The 15,036-nt window shown below is 42.0% G+C and overlaps 1 protein-coding gene across 2 annotated transcripts in view; it reads right to left on the bottom strand.

Annotated features, from left to right (window-relative positions):
* SGCD (sarcoglycan delta) overlaps positions 1 to 4,427 on the bottom strand; it is a 589,398-nt gene extending 584,971 nt beyond the window's left edge. The window contains exon 1 of one of the 2 annotated variants that reach the window (XM_077266420.1): positions 4,020 to 4,427. The gene's annotated coding sequence lies outside the window, so the exon portion shown is untranslated. The remainder of the gene's footprint in view (positions 1 to 4,019) is intronic. The other variant, XM_077266419.1, reaches the window with a different exon arrangement.
* Between the last annotated feature and the right edge of the window lie 10,609 nt (positions 4,428 to 15,036).

Here is a 15,036-nt window from a genome sequence, read left to right as displayed (position 1 = left end):
TACCCCACTTATTACAGAGCAGTGCTGATACACCACTTATTACAGAGCAGTGCTGATACCCCACTTATTACAGGGCAGTGCTGATACCCCACTTATTACAGAGCAGTGCTGATACCCCACTTATTACAGAGCAGTGCTGATACTCCATTTATTACAGAGCAGTACTGATATCCCACTTATTACAGAGCAGTGCTGATACCCCACTTATTACAGAGCAGTGCTGATACTCCATTTATTACAGAGCAGTACTGATATCCCACTTATTACAGAGCAGTACTGATATCCCACTTATTACAGAGCAGTGCTGATACTCCATTTATTACAGAGCAGTACTGATATCCCACTTATTACAGGGCAGTGCTGATATCCCACTTATTACAGGGCAGTGCTGATACCCCACTTATTACAGAGCAGTGCTGATACCCCAATTATTATAGAGCAGTACTGATATCCCACTTATTACAGAGCAGTGCTGATACCCCACTTATTACAGAGCAGTACTGATACCCCACTTATTACAGAGCAGTGCTGACACCCCACTTATTACAGAGCAGTGCTGATACCCCACTTATTACAGAGCAGTGCTGATACCCCACTTATTACAGAGCAGTGCTGACACCCCACTTATTACAGAGCAGTGCTGATACCCCACTTATTACAGGGCAGTGCTGATACCCCACTTATTACAGAGCAGTGCTGATACCCCACTTATTACAGGGCAGTGCTGATATCCCACTTATTACAGGGCAGTGCTGATACCCCACTTATTACAGAGCAGTGCTGATACCCCAATTATTATAGAGCAGTACTGATATCCCACTTATTACAGAGCAGTACTGATATCCCACTTATTACAGTGCAGTGCTGATACACCACTTATTACAGAGCAGTGCTGATACACCACTTATTACAGAGCAGTGCTGATATCCCACTTATTACAGAGCAGTGCTGATACCCCACTTATTACAGAGCAGTGCTGATACCCCACTTATTACAGAGCAGTGCTGATACACCACTTATTACAGGGCAGTGCTGATACCCCACTTATTACAGGGCAGTGCTGATACCCCACTTATTACAGAGCAGTGCTGATACCCCACTTATTACAGAGCAGTGCTGATACTCCATTTATTACAGAGCAGTACTGATATCCCACTTATTACAGAGCAGTGCTGATACCCCACTTATTACAGAGCAGTGCTGATACTCCATTTATTACAGAGCAGTACTGATATCCCACTTATTACAGAGCAGTACTGATATCCCACTTATTACAGAGCAGTACTGATATCCCACTTATTACAGAGCAGTGCTGATACCCCACTTATTACAGAGCAGTACTGATACCCCACTTATTACAGAGCAGTGCTGACACCCCACTTATTACAGAGCAGTGCTGATACCCCACTTATTACAGAGCAGTGCTGATACCCCACTTATTACAGAGCAGTGCTGACACCCCACTTATTACAGAGCAGTGCTGATACCCCACTTATTACAGGGCAGTGCTGATACCCCACTTATTACAGAGCAGTGCTGATACCCCACTTATTACAGGGCAGTGCTGATACCCCACTTATTACAGAGCAGTGCTGATACCCCACTTATTACAGGGCAGTGCTGATATCCCACTTATTACAGAGCAGTACTGATATCCCACTTATTACAGAGCAGTGCTGATACTCCACTTATTACAGAGCAGTGCTGATACTCCACTTATTACAGAGCAGTGCTGATACCCCACTTATTACAGAGCAGTGCTGATACCCCAATTATTATAGAGCAGTACTGATATCCCACTTATTACAGAGCAGTACTGATATCCCACTTATTACAGAGCAGTGCTGATACTCCACTTATTACAGTGCAGTGCTGATACACCACTTATTACAGAGCAGTGCTGATATCCCACTTATTACAGAGCAGTGCTGATACCCCACTTATTACAGAGCAGTGCTGATACCCCAATTATTATAGAGCAGTGCTGATATCCCACTTATTACAGAGCAGTGCTGATACCCCACTTATTACAGAGCAGTGCTGATACTCCATTTATTACAGAGCAGTACTGATATCCCACTTATTACAGAGCAGTGCTGATACCCCACTTATTACAGAGCAGTGCTGATACTCCATTTATTACAGAGCAGTACTGATATCCCACTTATTACAGAGCAGTGCTGATACCCCACTTATTACAGAGCAGTGCTGATACTCCATTTATTACAGAGCAGTACTGATATCCCACTTATTACAGAGCAGTACTGATATCCCACTTATTACAGAGCAGTACTGATATCCCACTTATTACAGAGCAGTGCTGTTACCCCACTTATTACAGAGCAGTACTGATACCCCACTTATTACAGAGCAGTGCTGACACCCCACTTATTACAGAGCAGTGCTGATACCCCACTTATTACAGAGCAGTGCTGATACCCCACTTATTACAGAGCAGTGCTGATACCCCACTTATTACAGGGCAGTGCTGATATCCCACTTATTACAGGGCAGTGCTGATACCCCACTTATTACAGAGCAGTGCTGATACCCCAATTATTATAGAGCAGTACTGATATCCCACTTATTACAGAGCAGTACTGATATCCCACTTATTACAGAGCAGTGCTGATACTCCACTTATTACAGTGCAGTGCTGATACACCACTTATTACAGAGCAGTGCTGATATCCCACTTATTACAGAGCAGTGCTGATACCCCACTTATTACAGAGCAGTGCTGATACCCCACTTATTACAGAGCAGTGCTGATACACCACTTATTACAGAGCAGTGCTGATACCCCACTTATTACAGGGCAGTGCTGATACCCCACTTATTACAGAGCAGTGCTGATACCCCACTTATTACAGAGCAGTGCTGATACTCCATTTATTACAGAGCAGTACTGATATCCCACTTATTACAGAGCAGTGCTGATACCCCACTTATTACAGAGCAGTGCTGATACTCCATTTATTACAGAGCAGTACTGATATCCCACTTATTACAGAGCAGTACTGATATCCCACTTATTACAGAGCAGTGCTGATATCCCACTTATTACAGAGCAGTGCTGACACCCCACTTATTACAGAGCAGTGCTGATACCCCACTTATTACAGAGCAGTGCTGATACCCCACTTATTACAGAGCAGTGCTGACACCCCACTTATTACAGAGCAGTGCTGATACCCCACTTATTACAGGGCAGTGCTGATACCCCACTTATTACAGAGCAGTGCTGATACCCCACTTATTACAGGGCAGTGCTGATATCCCACTTATTACAGGGCAGTGCTGATACCCCACTTATTACAGAGCAGTGCTGATACCCCAATTATTAAAGAGCAGTACTGATATCCCACTTATTACAGAGCAGTGCTGATATCCCACTTATTACAGAGCAGTGCTGATACTCCACTTATTACAGTGCAGTGCTGATACACCACTTATTACAGAGCAGTGCTGATATCCCACTTATTACAGAGCAGTGCTGATACCCCACTTATTACAGAGCAGTGCTGATACCCCACTTATTACAGAGCAGTGCTGATACACCACTTATTACAGGGCAGTGCTGATACCCCACTTATTACAGAGCAGTGCTGATACCCCACTTATTACAGAGCAGTGCTGATACTCCATTTATTACAGAGCAGTACTGATATCCCACTTATTACAGAGCAGTGCTGATACCCCACTTATTACAGAGCAGTGCTGATACTCCATTTATTACAGAGCAGTACTGATATCCCACTTATTACAGAGCAGTGCTGATACCCCACTTATTACAGAGCAGTACTGATACCCCACTTATTACAGAGCAGTGCTGACACCCCACTTATTACAGAGCAGTGCTGATACCCCACTTATTACAGAGCAGTGCTGATACCCCACTTATTACAGAGCAGTGCTGACACCCCACTTATTACAGGGCAGTGCTGATACCCCACTTATTATTTTGTGTGATACAATGTTGGCACCCACTTGCAATAACAGACGAATCTTCAACTTACGATTGCCCATGTCCCAGTTTCTGCTGCCAGGTGCCAGTTGCAGCCTCAGATGGATCAGTAAGGACAGACACGGATTACTAATGACACCATGAGAGCCCGGTCATGCCACCCGTGCCCGCAGATAAATGACATGCACCCACTAGTGCCAGTTGCAGCTGTCATGTCCAGATGTGGGTGCCAGCGACAAGCTCCCACTGCACAGTCAGTCCTCGGTGCTGCCCCGAGCGGAGGGCGCGGTGCCCGGTAGCTGCACTCACCGAGATGCCGGCTCTCCCGTCTATACTCCAGCTATCCAGAAGCGGCGGCCGGAGGCTCCGGGAAAGTCCATGAGTGCCCGGGAGCAGGACGGCCTCTGATCAGTCAGCACTCCCTCTCCTCTCCTCCTCCTCCTCCTCCTCCTCCCGGCTCTCCTCCTCCCTTCTCCCCTCCTTCATCTCTCACCCTCCCTTCACCCAGCTCCAATCTGCTGCCCTATGTCCACAGCCTCCACAGCCCCTCACTCCTCTGTCCGACTCCTCCAGACACGGTGTATCTCCTCCATACATTGCACAGAATATATATATATATCCCCCATACATTATACAGTATCTATCCTCCTTACACTATACAGTATATATCCTCCATACATTGTACAGAATATCTATATAGCCCCTCATACATTGTACAGTATATATCCCCTCATACATTGTACAGTATATAGCCCCTCATACATTGTACAGTATATAGCCCCTCATACATTATACAGTATATATCTCCTCATACACTGTACAGTATATATCCCCTCATACATTATACAGTATATAGCCCCTCATACATTATACAGTATATAGCCCCTCATACATTGTACAGTATATATCCCCTCATACATTATACAGTATATATCACCTCATACATTGTACAGTATATATCCCCTCATACATTATACAGTATATAGCCCCTCATACATTATACAGTATATAGCCCCTCATACATTGTACAGTATATATCCCCTCATACATTGTACAGTATATATCCCCTCATACATTGTACAGTATATAGCCCCTCATACATTGTACAGTATATATCTCCTCATACATTGTCCAGTATATATCCCCTCATACATTATACAGTATATATCTCCTCATACATTGTACAGTATATCTCTCTCATACATTATACAGTATATAGCCCCTCATACATTGTACAGTATATAGCCCCTCATACATTGTACAGTATATAGCCCCTCATACATTGTACAGTATATAGCCCCTCATACATTATACAGTATATAGCCCCTCATACATTGTACAGTATATAGCCCCTCATACATTGTACAGTATATAGCCCCTCATACATTGTACAGTATATAGCCCCTCATACATTGTACAGTATATAGCCCCTCATACATTGTCCAGTATATATCCCCTCATACATTGTACAGTATATATCCCCTCATACATTATACAGTATATATCCCCTCATACATTGTACAGTATATAGCCCCTCATACATTGTACAGTATATATCCCCTCATACATTGTACAGTATATAGTCCCTCATACATTGTACAGTATATAGCCCCTCATACATTATACAGTATATAGCCCCTCATACATTATACAGTATATAGCCCCTCATACATTGTACAGTATATATCCCCTCATACATTATACAGTATATAGCCCCTCATACATTGTACAGTATATAGCCCCTCATACATAATACAGTATATAGCCCCTCATACATTGTACAGTATATATCCCCTCATACATTATACAGTATATAGCCCCTCATACACTATACAGTATCTATCCCCCATACATTATACAGTATATATCCTCCTTACACTATACAGTATATATCCTCCATACATTGTACAGAATATCTATATAGCCCCTCATACATTGTACAGTATATATCTCCTCATACATTGTCCAGTATATATCTCCTCATACATTGTACAGTATATATCCCCTCATACATTGTACAGTATATAGCCCCTCATACATTGTACAGTATATCTCTCTCATACATTATACAGTATATAGCCCCTCATACATTGTACAGTATATAGCCCCTCATACATTGTACAGTATATAGCCCCTCATACATTGTACAGTATATAGCCCCTCATACATTGTACAGTATATAGCCCCTCATACATTGTACAGTATATAGCCCCTCATACATTGTACAGTATATAGCCCCTCATACATTATACAGTATATAGCCCCTCATACATTATACAGTATATAGCCCCTCATACATTGTACAGTATATATCCCCTCATACATTATACAGTATATATCCCCTCATACATTGTACAGTATATATCTCCTCATACATTGTACAGTATATAGCCCCTCATACATTGTACAGTATATCTCTCTCATACATTATACAGTATATAGCCCCTCATACATTGTACAGTATATAGCCCCTCATACATTGTACAGTATATAGCCCCTCATACATTGTACAGTATATAGCCCCTCATACATTGTACAGTATATAGCCCCTCATACATTGTACAGTATATAGCCCCTCATACATTATACATTATATAGCCCCTCATACATTATACAGTATATAGCCCCTCATACATTGTACAGTATATATCCCCTCATACATTGTACAGTATATAGCCCCTCATACGTTATACAGTATATATCCCCTCATACATTGTACAGTATATATCCCCTCATACATTGTACAGTATATAGCCCCTCATACATTGTACAGTATATATCTCCTCATACATTGTCCAGTATATATCTCCTCATACATTGTACAGTATATATCCCCTCATACATTGTACAGTATATAGCCCCTCATACATTGTACAGTATATCTCTCTCATACATTATACAGTATATAGCCCCTCATACATTGTACAGTATATAGCCCCTCATACATTGTACAGTATATAGCCCCTCATACATTGTACAGTATATAGCCCCTCATACATTGTACAGTATATAGCCCCTCATACATTGTACAGTATATAGCCCCTCATACATTGTACAGTATATAGCCCCTCATACATTATACAGTATATAGCCCCTCATACATTATACAGTATATAGCCCCTCATACATTGTACAGTATATAGCCCCTCATACATTATACAGTATATAGCCCCTCATACATTGTACAGTATATATCCCCTCATACATTATACAGTATATATCCCCTCATACATTGTACAGTATATATCCCCTCATACATTATACAGTATATAGCCCCTCATACATTATACAGTATATATCCCCTCATACATTGTACAGTATATATCCCCTCATACATTATACAGTATATAGCCCCTCATACATTGTACAGTATATATCCCCTCATACATTGTACAGTATATATCCCCTCATACATTATACAGTATATAGCCCCTCATACATTGTACAGTATACACTCACCGGCCACTTTATTAGGTACACCATGCTAGTAACGGGTTGGACCCCCTTTTGCCTTCAGAACTGCCTCAGTTCTTCGTGGCATAGATTCAACAAGGTGCTGGAAGCATTCCTCAGAGATTTTGGTCCATATTGACATGATGGCATCACACAGTTGCCGCAGATTTGTCGGCTGCACATCCCAAAGATGCTCCATACAAGGCAGGATGGATCCATGCTTTCATGTTGTTTACGCCAAATTCTGACCCTACCATCCGAATGTCGCAGCAGAAATCGAGACTCATCAGACCGAGCAACGTTTTTCCAATCTTCTACTGTCCAATTTCGATGAGCTTGTACAAATTGTAGCCTCAGTTTCCTGTTCTTAGCTGAAAGGAGTGGTACCCGGTGTGGTCTTCTGCTGCTGTAGCCCATCTGCCTCAAAGTTCGACGCACTGTGCGTTCAGAGATGCTCTTAGGCCTACCTTGGTTGTAACGGGTGGCGATTTGAGTCACTGTTGCCTTTCTATCAGCTCGAACCAGTCTGCCCATTCTCCTCTGACCTCTGGCATCAACAAGGCATTTCCGCCCACAGAACTGCCGCTCACTGGATTTTTTTTTCTTTTTCGGACCATTCTCTGTAAACCCTAGAGATGGTTGTGCGTGAAAATCCCAGTAGATCAGCAGTTTCTGAAATACTCAGACCAGCCCTTCTGGCACCAACAACCATGCCACGTTCAAAGGCACTCAAATCACCTTTCTTCCCCATACTGATGCTCGGTTTGAACTGCAGGAGATTGTCTTGACCATGTCTACATGCCTAAATGCACTGAGTTGCCGCCATGTGATTGGCTGATTAGAAATTAAGTGTTAACAAGAAGTTGGACAGGTGTACCTAATAAAGTGGCCAGTGAGTGTATATCCCCTCATACATTGTACAGTATATATCCCCTCATACATTATACAGTATATAGCCCCTCATACATTGTACAGTATATATCCCCTCATACATTGTACAGTATATAGCCCCTCATACATTGTACAGTATATATCCCCTCATACATTGTACAGTATATATCCCCTCATACATTATACAGTATATATCCCCTCATACATTATACAGTATATAGCCCCTCATACATTATACAGTATATAGCCCCTCATACATTATACAGTATATAGCCCCTCATACATTGTACAGTATATATCCCCTCATACATTATACAGTATATAGCCCCTCATACATTGTACAGTATATATCCCCTCATACATTATACAGTATATAGCCCCTCATACATTGTACAGTATATATCCCCTCATACATTATACAGTATATAGCCCCTCATACATTGTACAGTACATATCCCCTCATACATTATACAGTATATAGCCCCTCATACATTGTACAGTATATATCCCCTCATACATTATACAGTATATAGCCCCTCATACATTATACAGTATATAGCCCCTCATACATTGTACAGTATATATCCCCTCATACATTATACAGTATATAGCCCCTCATACATTATACAGTATATATCCCCTCATACATTATACAGTATATAGCCCCTCATACATTGTACAGTATATATCCCCTCATACATTATACAGTATATAGCCCCTCATACATTGTACAGTATATAGCCCCTCATACATTATACAGTATATAGCCCCTCATACATTATACAGTATATAGCCTCTCATACATTGTACAGTATATATCCCCTCATACATTATACAGTATATAGCCCCTCATACATTGTACAGTATATATCCCCTCATACATTATACTGGACCATAGAGGACTGTAGTAAGGTAATCTTCTCTGATGAGTCTAATTTTCAGCTTTGCCCAACGCCTGGTTAGACGGAGACCTGGAGAGGCGTACAAGGCACAGTGTCTTGCACCCACTGTGAAATTTGGTGGAGGATCGGTAATGATCTGGGGATGCTTCAGCAAGGCTGGAATTGGGCAGGTTCATCTTTGCGAAGGACGTATAAATCAAGCCGCATACAAGGTTATCCTGGAAAAACAGTTGATTCCTCCTGCTCAGGCAATGTTCCCCAACTCTGAGGACTGTTTTTTCCAGCAGGACATTGCCACACAGCTAGGTCAATCAAGGTGTGGATGATGGATCTCCACATCAAATCCCTGTCGTGGCCAGCCGAATCTCCAGACCTGAACCCCAGTGAAAACCTCTGGAATGTAAGCAAGAGGAAGATGGATAGTCACAAGCCATCAAACAAAGAAGCACTGCTTACATTTTTGTACCAGGAGTGCAGGGCCGGACTGGGACTAAAATTCAGCCCTGGCATTTGAAGTTACACAGGCCCACTTGTCACATGGTGACTGTATAATATCTTTGTACACTTGTAGGCAGGGCCGGTTTTAGGCAAAGTGGGGCCCTAGGTAAAGTTTAAAATGGGGCCCCAAATGCTAACATATTGCACATCACACAAAAGCATTTCTGTTGTATTTACGTGCGCTGAGTTCAGGCCGCTAAATGAGTTTGATCGACAATATGGAACTTGTTCAACGCTTGTTTCCCGGCCTCTTTCCACCAACTGAGGAATAATGATGGGACAGAACGATCACTAATAGATCACTAACAGATCACCATACAGTATCATGTTATCAGCAGCACATCTACAGTTTACACCGGCGATGTGCTGCTGAGAACAATGATTTTTGTTCCAGCAAAAACAATCTGAATATGCAGCAATTTACTTGTTTAGTAAAATACACCCCATAGTCCTCCATATATTATAATGTGCTCCACAGTCCTCCATATAGTATAATACACTTCCTATAGTGTTCCATATTAAAATACACTGCTCAGTCCTCCACATAGTATAATACACTACTCATAGTGCTCCATATAGTATAATGCACCGCCATAGTCATCCATGTACTACAATTCACTTCCCATAGTATAATGCAATCCATAGTTCTTCATATAGTATAACGTATTCCCCATAGTCCTCAATACAGTATAATGCAGCCCACATATAGTATAATGCAGCCACCCCAGAGTATAATGCAGCCATCCCACAGAGTATAATGTAACCCCCATAGAATATAATACAGCCCACCTCCCCATAATATATAATGTAGCCCCCCATAGAATATAATGCAGCCCCCCATAGTATATAACACAGCCTCCCCCATAGAATATAATATACCCCCACAATACTATATAACACAGCCACATAGTACATAACATGGCCTCCCCCATAGAATATAATATACTCCCCATAGTATATAGCAAAGCCCGCATAGTATATAGCACAAACCGTATAGTATATAGCAGCCTGCATAATATAGCACAGCGCGTGTAGTAGATAACACAGCCCACACAGCAGTATACAGCACAGACCACGCAGTAGTATACAGCACAGCCCACGCAGTAGTATACAGCACAGACCAAACAGTAGTATACAGCACAGCCCACAGAGCACTATATAGAGCACAGCCCACAGAGCACTATATACAGCACAGCCCACAGAGCACTATATACAGCACAGCCCACAGAGCACTATATACAGCACAGCCCACAGAGCACTATATACAGCACAGCCCACAGAGCACTATATACAGCACAGCCCACAGAGCACTATATACAGCACAGCCCACAGAGCACTATATACAGCACAGCCCACAGAGCACTATATACAGCACAGCCCACAGAGCACTATATACAGCACAGCCCACAGAGTAATATATACAGCACAGCCCACAGAGCAATATATACAGCACAGCCCACAGAGCACTATATACAGCACAGCCCACAGAGTACTATATACAGCACAGCCCACAGAGCAATATATACAGCACAGCCCACAGAGTACTATATATAGCACAGCCCACAGAGCAATATATACAGCACAGCCCAGAGTACTATATACAGCACAGCCCACAGAACAATATATACAGCACAGCTCACAGAGCAATATATACAGCACAGCCCACAGAGTAATATATACAGCACAGCCCACAGAGTAATATATACAGCACAGCCCACAGAGCAATATATACAGCACAGCCCACAGAGTACTATATATAGCACAGCCCACAGAGCAATATATACAGCACAGCCCAGAGTACTATATACAGCACAGCCCAGAGTACTATATACAGCACAGCCCACAGAGCAATATATACAGCACAGCCCACAGAGCAATATATACAGCACAGCCCACAGAGTACTATATATAGCACAGCCCACAAAGCAATATATACAGCACAGCCCACAGAGCAATATATACAGCACAGCCCACAGAGTACTATATACAGCACAGCCCACAGAGCAATATATACAGCACAGCCCACAGAGTACTATATATAGCACAGCCCACAGAGCAATATATACAGCACAGCCCACAGAGCACTATATACAGCACAGCCCACAGAGTAATATATACAGCACAGCCCACAGAGCAATATATACAGCACAGCCCACAGAGCACTATATACAGCACAGCCCACAGAGTAATATATACAGCACAGCCCACAGAGCAATATATACAGCACAGCCCACAGAGTACTATATACAGCACAGCCCACAGAGCAATATATACAGCACAGCCCACAGAGCAATATATACAGCACAGCCCACAGAGCAATATATACAGCACAGCCCACAGAGCAATATATACAGCACAGCCCACAGAGTACTATATACAGCACAGCCCACAGAGTACTATATACAGCACAGCCCACAGAGCAATATATACAGCACAGCCCACAGAGTACAATATACAGCACAGCCCACAGAGAACTATATACAGCACAGCCCACAGAGTAATATATACAGCACAGCCCACAGAGCAATATATACAGCACAGCCCACAGAGTACTATATATAGCACAGCCCACAGAGCAATATATACAGCACAGCCCACAGAGTACTATATACAGCACAGCCCACAGAGTACTATATATAGCACACCCACAGAGTACTATATATAGCACAGCCCACACAGTAGTATACAGCACAGAGCACAGCCCGCATCTCTTCTCTTCCTCCACCCCCCCGAGAATGGCCCACAGTCCAGTAAAAAAAAAAAAACACTCTGCTCACCTCTCCTCTTGCCCGCGTTGCTTCCTGGTTCCTGCTCCTGTCTCAGCAGCTGCAGTCTGCCCGGGACACAGCAGGTGCGCGATGATATGACGTCATCGCGCACCCGCAGTGTCAGAGGCAGAGCGGGGAATGATGGGAGAGGGAGCGTCTGTAGACGCTCTCTCCTCCGTCATTGCATTCAACTGTACCGGCGTCTATACGCCGGTATAGTTGAATGCGACGGCGAGGGGGGGGAGGGAGGCGGATCGAGCGGCCCACTACTGGCACCGGCCCTTCTGGCATTTGCCAGAAGTGCCCAATGGCCAGTCCGGCCCTGCAGGAGTGGCATAAGGTCACCCAAAAGCAGTGTGAAAGACTGGTGGAAAGCATGCCAAGACGCATGAAAGCTGTGATTAAAAATCATGATTATTCCATAAAATATTGATTTCTGAACTCTTTCTGAGTTAAAACATTAGTATTGTTGTTTCTGAATGATTATGAACTTGTTGGTTTTTTTTTGCAATATTTGAGGTCTGCAAGCAATGCATTTTTTTGTTATTTTGACCATTTCTCATTTTCCGAAAATAAATACAAAATTTAGTGCTTGGAACTTCGGAGACATGTCAGTCGTTTATAGAATAAAAGAATTTACATTTTACTCAAAAATATACAGTACAGAGCAAAAGTTTGGACACACTTTCTCATTTAAAGATTTTTCTGTATTTTCATGACTATCAAAATTGTAAATTCACACTGAAGGCATCAAAACTATGAATTAACACATGTGGAATTATATACTTAACAAAAAAGTGTGAAACAACTGAAATTATGTCTTATATTCTAGGTTCATCAAAGTAGCCACCTTTTGCTTTGATGACTGCTTGGCACACTCTTGGCATTCTCTTGATGAGCTTCAAGAGGTAGTCACCGGGAATGGTTTTCACTTCACAGGTGTGCCCTGTCAGGTTTAATAAGTGGGATTCTTGCGTTATAAATGGGGTTGGGACCATCAGTTGTGTTGTGCAGAAGTCTGGTGGATACACAGCTGATAGTCCTACTGAATAGACTGTTAGAATTTGTATTATGGCAAGAAAAAAGCAGCTAGGTAAAGAAAAACGAGTGGCCATCATTACTTTAAGAAATTAAGGTCAGTCAGTCCGAAAAATTAGGAAAACTTTGAAAGTGTCCCCAAGTGCAGTTGCAAAAACCATCAAGCGCTACAAAGAAACTGGCTGACATGAGGACCGCCCCAGGAAAGGAAGACCAAGAGTCACCTCTGCTTCTGAGGATAAGTTTATCTGAGTCACCAGCCTCAGAAATCGCAGGTTAACAGCAGCTCAGATTAGAGACCAGGTCAATGCCACACAGAGTTCTAGCAGCAGACACATCTCTACAGCAACTGTTAAGAGGAGACTTTGTGCAGCAGGCCTTCATGGTAAAATAGCTGCTAGGAAACCACTGGTAAGGACAGGCAACAAGCAGAAGAGACTTGTTTGGGCTAAAGAACACAAGGAATGGACAAGCAGTCATCAAAGCAAAAGATGGCTACTTTGAAGAACCTAGAATATAAGACATATTTTCAGTTGTTTCACACTTTTTTGTTAAGTATGTAATTCCACATGTGTTAATTCATAGTTTTGATGCCTTCAGCGTGAATTTACAATTTTCATAGTCATGAAAATACAGAAAAATCTTTAAATGAGAAGGTGTGTCCAAACTTTTGGTCTGTACTGTATATATATATATATATATATATATATATATTTATATCCCCTCATACATTGTACAGAATATATCTCCTCATACATTGTTTTGCCTCCTCACATCTGTTGTTCCTGGGCTTCTAATGTCTGTGATTTTTCTTGATTCGCTTCTTCACCTCCTGAAGTCTGCTATTCTTCTTAATCATTTTCATGAACTTTTCGTGTCTACTATTCTCCTTAATTAACTTATTAACTTCCCTATTTCTCTTTTTCTCTCTACATTGATTTCCATTGTCAGTGATTCAATCATTCACCTTCAAACATATTCTGTTCCCCGTCAGTCGCCTAGACAATCTTGTTGTCCACTACATTTACCTTTTTATTTTTTCATAACATCTTTTATTCATTCTCATTAATTCCCAAACATCTCTCAGTTTTGGGAACACAATCACTGGTGGTCCCATTTAGACAATCAGATTTTCTTTAAAAGCTGGTCATGTCGAGACAAGATCAAGGGTAAGGAAAGGCCCTGTGTATCTCTTGTGCATTATGATTCACTCAACCAGCTCCAACCCACCATTATTTTTGGGGTTCTGCATGACTCCCACCTTCCAATATGTCTTGTTTTCCTAATCATCTCCTAATATCTCTTCTTCCCTGATCAACGTCTTCATTATCTATTATTTCCTGTAGTTCACGATTCACTTCATTAACTCCTACTCTGATTAATTCTTCTATCTTCTAATATCCTTTGATTCACTCCATCAACTTCTAGTATGTCTTCTTTTTTTCTGATTCAATCCTTGCTTATCTCTATAATACTGTGCTACAATTTTTGTAACTCATTTAGTTAAAGGGAATTTGCC

This window comes from Ranitomeya variabilis, chromosome 5 (genome assembly GCF_051348905.1).
Source record: "Ranitomeya variabilis isolate aRanVar5 chromosome 5, aRanVar5.hap1, whole genome shotgun sequence".
Taxonomy (NCBI): domain Eukaryota; kingdom Metazoa; phylum Chordata; class Amphibia; order Anura; family Dendrobatidae; genus Ranitomeya; species Ranitomeya variabilis.
This window is presented reverse-complemented; position numbering and strand designations above follow the sequence as displayed.